The following is a 6,000-nucleotide window of genomic DNA, read 5'->3' on the forward strand; positions in this document are numbered from 1 at the left end:
TGTTTGTAAATAAGTTATCAGTTTATCTCCGTGTTTTTGGTGTAGGAATATTGAAGATTCCAAAATATTTTTAGATCTTGAAAAACTACCAAAGACATATAGCAAATCAACCAGCCTTATACTCTATTGATAACAAGCTCTGAAGATGACATGTGTGTAAAATAAATAAACTAGATTAAAATGATATAGTAATAATACAATAGTAAAACATTAGAAATCAAGTAATAGTTATGTTATACATCTTATTTTCTGCAGCCCCCAGTTAGTTATGTGATATAATTTTAAGACCTTTAAAGAACAAAATACCTTACAAGATTACCTCTGCGTTCCCAATTAGCTAATAAAAACCATCATGTTTCTCTCCAATTACTTGTTTTTTACATCTCTAAATGTTACTGTGCTAAAAAAGATTTCATCAAAGGCTGTTGCATTGCTAACCCCTCCAGCAAGCATTAAATTGGTCCACTCTGTGTCCTTTGCTTACAAATCATTATACTCTAGAGCCCCACCAAGCATGGAAGTGTCTCAATTAAGGCAAAAGATAAAGAAGCATTAGTATTATAAAGCTATATTACTGCCTGTTATTCAAAACATCTTCAGTAAGAGAGAGGAAACTGGTATCATGCAAAATATTGCTGTAATTTTTCATGATGATCGGTTTGTTGCTACAAACTAATAACAGAAAGGTTGGTTAGAGAAGCCGCAGCTAAAGTTTGCAGTCACTGCTTCTGTAAAACAATGACACATGTCCCTATGATACTGATAGATGACCTGTCTGACAGGGCAAAAAAGGTAGTTAGTGGTGCTCAAAAACAGAGATGACAAAGATGAAATATGTATCAAGAGGTGGAATATGAGTCGTCCGTGTACACAGTTTGGTCTTACACAGAGTATTGTGAGAATATTCATTTATTTTAATATAAAGAATTTAGAATTAAAATGTATTCTCACTCATATTTTCTATTTCATGCAGTCATTTCTGGGTCATTTCCTTTTTGTTTCTTACATGAATGTCATTGTTTTTGAAGGATGTTCATGGATTTCTGCAAATTGGATTCAGATTATAACAACAGAACTTTGGGAAACAAATCTTACTCCTGAACATATACCTTAAAAATCACATCTCCTGCCTCAACATATTCTGCAAAAGCTTACAGTACAGAAGGTACGTGTACAGACAAAATCTTACATTACATAGTAACAAAGTAATGACCCATTTAACTGAGGTGTAAAGACCCTGGTCACATGAGCTAACATTTTATATGAAAATAGTGGTGACACAAGAGGTACCATATATACTCGAGTATAAGCCGACCCGAATATAAGCCGAGGCCCCTAATTTCACCCCAAAATCCCAGGAAAAGTTATTGACTCGAGTATAAGCCTAGGGTGGGAAATACATCATCCCCCCCCTGTCATCATCGAGACCCCCGTCATTAACACCCTCATCATCATCACCCTGTCATCATCCCCCCTTCATCATCCCCCCTTCATCATCACCGCCTGTCATCATCCCCCCTTCATCATCACCGCCTGTCATCATCCCACACCCCCCTTCATCATCCCCTTGTCATCATCCCCTTGTCATCATCCCACACCCCCCTTCATCATCCCCTTGTCATCATCCCCTTGTCATCATCCCCACCCCCCTTCATCATCCCCTTGTCATCATCCCCACCCCCCTTCATCATCCCCTTGTCATCATCCCCTTGTCATCATCCCACCCCCCCCCCTTCATCATCCCCTTGTCATCATCCCCTTGTCATCATCCCCACCCCCCTTCATCATCCCCTTGTCATCATCCTCTTGTCATCATCCTCTTGTCATCATCCCACCCCCCCTTTCATCATCCCCCTGTCATCATTCCACACCCCCCCTTCATCATCCCCTTGTCATCATCCCACCCCCCCTTCATCATCCCCTTGTCATCATCCCCACCCCCCTTCATCATCCCCTTGTCATCATCCTCTTGTCATCATCCTCTTGTCATCACCCCACCCCCCTTCATCATCCCCCTGTCATCATTCCACACACCCCCCCTTCATCATCCCCTTGTCATAATCCCCCCCTTCATCATCCCCTTGTCATCATCACCACATGTCATCATCATCACCGCTTGTCAATGTCTGATACAGTGGTCTTCAACCTGCGGACCTCCAGATGTTTCAAAACTACAACTCCCAGCAAGCCCGGGCAGCCATCGGCTTTCCGGGCTTGCTGGGAGTTGTAGTTTTGAAACCTCTGCAGGTCCGCAGGTTGAAGACCACTGCGGCCTTCGACATCATCCAGCCCCCTCTCACCCCCTTTAGTTCTGTACTCACCTCCGCTCGGCGCTGGTCCGGTGCTACAGGACTGTCCGGTGGGGAGGTCGTCCGGTGGGATAGTGGTTCTGGGCTGCCATCTTCACCGGGGGGGGCCTCTTCTCCGCGCTTTGGGCCCAGAATAGAGGCGTTGCCTTGACGATGACGCAGAGGGACGTTGGTAATGAACGTACCTCTGCATCTTCGTCAAGGCAACGTGACTATTCCGGGGCCGGGCCCGAAACGCGGAGAAGAGGCCCCCCGGTGAAGATGGCAGCCCGGAACCATTATCCCACCGGACGACCTCCTCACCGGACAGTCCTGCAGCACCGGACCAGCGCACCCTAACGTCCCGCCGAGCGGAGGTGAGTACAGAACTAAAGGGGGTGAGAGGGGGGGGGGTGCTGGATGATGTCGAAGGCCGCAGTGGTCTTCAACCTGCGGACCTCCAGAGGTTTCAAAACTACAACTCCCAGAAAGCCCGGACAGCCGATGGCTGCCCGGGCTTGCTGGGAGTTGTAGTTTTGAAACCTCTGGAGGTCCGCAGGTTGAAGACCACTGAGGGCGGAGAGTTCACTCGAGTATAAGCCGAGGGGGGTGTTTTCAGCACGAAAAATCGTGCTGAAAAACTCGGCTTATACTCGAGTATATACGGTACCTTTTTTTTTTTTTTTTTTTTTTTTTTTTTTTTTTTCAAACAGGATACTGCAAAAAAAAGGTGAATGAGTCTGTCACCTGCCAGTATGTGTGTATGTACAGACATTAAGCCCTTAACGCTGCAGGACGTAAAATGTACGTCCTGATGTGGTGGTACTTAAAGGGGTATTCCGGGCAAAGACATCTTATCCCCTATCGAAAGGAAACCCCCCGCGATCTCCCTGCAGCAGCCCGCATTCTATGCGTAGCTGCGTCTGAATTTTCGGTAACCTCCGCGCTTCCGAGATGGGACATTGCGGCCTTTATGCCCCCTCAAGTAGAAAATGAATGGAGGGGGGCGTGGCGTGACATCACGTCCCCATTTCGCAAGCCCAGCGGTTTTCGAAACTTTCTTGCACCAGCTGATTTAGAAAAAAAAAGTTTTCCACCAGAGTACCCCTTTAACACCCCAGGACGTACATTTACATCCTGTAGATGACCACGAGCATCGGACTGATGCTCAGGTCATGCGCGGCAGGTCCTGCCTGCTATCAACAGCCAGGGACCCGCCGGTAACGGCGCACATGAGCGATCGCGCGACCCCCGCGGAGATCTGATCATACAGCATTGTTTTTTTTTCTTCTTTGTTTTAACGGTTTTGTGTTTTTAATTTACTTGCCTGACAAGCATAGAAGTGGATGCTGTATCATAAACGGAGTCCATAACTAAGCCTTAGCGTTAGCACTCAAAATGGCTCTTGCTGCCCCCCTTTTTATTATCCTGTACCCACTGCTATAAAGGGTATTGAGAAGGATCAGGTACCATCAGGCCTGAAGAGTCAAAAAATGGCAATCCGTGCCTGGGCGTAGCAGGCTGACAGTATTTAGGCCGAGGAGGGCCAAAATAAATGGCCCTTGACACCCTGGTAATGTCAGCCTGCTGCTTGTTTTGCATCTGGCTGTTTTCTGAATTTTTTTAAAATGTATTTAAAAAAAATTGTTGGGTTCCCACAGCCAGATACAGACAAAGTAGTAGCAGCAATTGCTGATGTTTAGTGTCTGTCCCGTACTTTACAATTTCCTGGCTGGGCAGGAGGTATACAATGTATATCTATCATTAGAGTGAAGGGAGTCCAGCCTCCTGTACAGTATACAGCAGTGCTATGCATCACTACTTACCTCCTTACACTCTGTGAGCTGGGGGTGCTGCACCTGTCTAATGGAGTGTATTTATTATGTATAGAAAGCCAGGTCTATTACAGCCACAGGCACAGCTAGTACAAAGCAGGTACTCTGTACAGCAGTGGTTTTCAACCTGCGGACCTACAGATGTTGCAAAACTACAACTCCCAGCATGCCCGGACAGCCAACGGCTGTCCAGGCATGCTGGGAGTTGTAGTTTTGCAACATCTGGAGGTCCGCAGGTTGGAGACCACTGCTGTACAGGATATAGTGGTGTGCTATGTGCTATGCTGGATGTATCAATTTGTGCGCAGTACACACTAAGTACATGGAGTGCGCACACGTGTAAGCTGGCATGTCGTGGCTTACCGCTTGTGCTCCTTTTCCAGATGAGCTTACTGTGTGCCATGCCAGGGAAAAGTGTATATGAGTGCAAGAAAGACAGTGGTGACTTTTTCATAAAAAACTAAGGGAGGGAGGCTGAATAGGCAATGTGGTAGGCTTGACTAAAAACATGTTTTAGGGCATGCTTTATGGACACTGGGCATTAATCTTAATGTTTGGGTAGCCCATAGTAAAAAAAAAACGATGCAGCATTAGAAAAGTCTTGAAGACATAGGTGATTTGAGTGGGAGATTTGAATTATAGAGAAAATTAATCTTAGAACATTATCAGACTGTAGGGCATGAGTATAGTGCTAGGCAAAGGTAAGAGAAGCAGTGTATGGAGGTGTATCCGATTTATCAAAACCTGTGGAGAGGAAAAGTGGTGCAGTTGTCCATAGCAACCAATAAGATCACTTCTTTAACTCCTTAAGGAACAAGCCCATTTTCACCTTAACCTGTTGGGGACGGAGGGCGTACCTGTGGCCCCGTGTCATAGCGGGTCGGGCCCGGCCTCTAACTACGGCCTCTAACTACCCCACAGGTGTTTGACGACTTTTTGTTAAGGTTGGATGGGTAAATTAACCCCTTAACGACGCAGGACGTATATTTACGTCCTGCGCCGGCTCCCGCGATATGAAGCAGGGTCGCGCTGCGACCCCGCATCACATCGCGTCGGTCCCGGCGCTCATCAACGGCCGGGACCCGTGGCTAATACCACACATTGCCGATCGCGGCAATGTGCAGTATTAACCCTTTAGAAGCGGCGGTCAAAGACCGCCGCTTCTAAAGCGAAAGTATCCCGGCTAGTAAGTCGGGCTGTTCGGGACCGCCGCGGTGAAATCGCAGCGTCCCAAACAGCTTACAGGACACCGGGAGGGCCCTTACCTGCCTCCTCGGGGTCCGATCGACGAATGACTGCTCTGTGCCTGAGATCCAGGCAGGAGCAGTCAAGCGCCGATAACACTGATCACAGGCGTGTTAATACACGCCTGTGATCTGTGTAAAAGATCAGTGTGTGCAGTGTTATAGGTCCCTATGGGACCTATAACACTGCAAAAAAAAAAGTAAATTTTTTTTTTTTAATAATGGTCATTTAACCCCTTCCCTAATAAAAGTTTGAATCACCCCCCTTTTCCCATAAAAAAAATAAAACAGTGTAAATAAAAATAAAAAAAAAACATATGTGGTATCGCCGCATGTGTAAATGTCCGAACTATAAAAATATATAATCAATTAAACCGCATGGTCAATGGCGTACGTGCAAAAAAATTCCAAAGTCCAAAAAAGCGTATTTTGGTCACTTTTTATACCATTAAAAAATGAATAAAAAGTGATCAAAAAGTCCGATCCAAACAAAAATCATACCGTTAAAAACTACAGATCACGGCACAAAAAATGAGCCCTCATACCGCCCTGTACATGGAAAAATAAAAAAGTTATAGGGGTCAGAAGATGACATTTTTAAACGTATAAATTTTCCTGCATGTAGTTATGATT

The sequence above is a fragment of the Hyla sarda genome, chromosome 4 (genome assembly GCF_029499605.1).
Source record: "Hyla sarda isolate aHylSar1 chromosome 4, aHylSar1.hap1, whole genome shotgun sequence".
NCBI lineage: Eukaryota > Metazoa > Chordata > Amphibia > Anura > Hylidae > Hyla > Hyla sarda.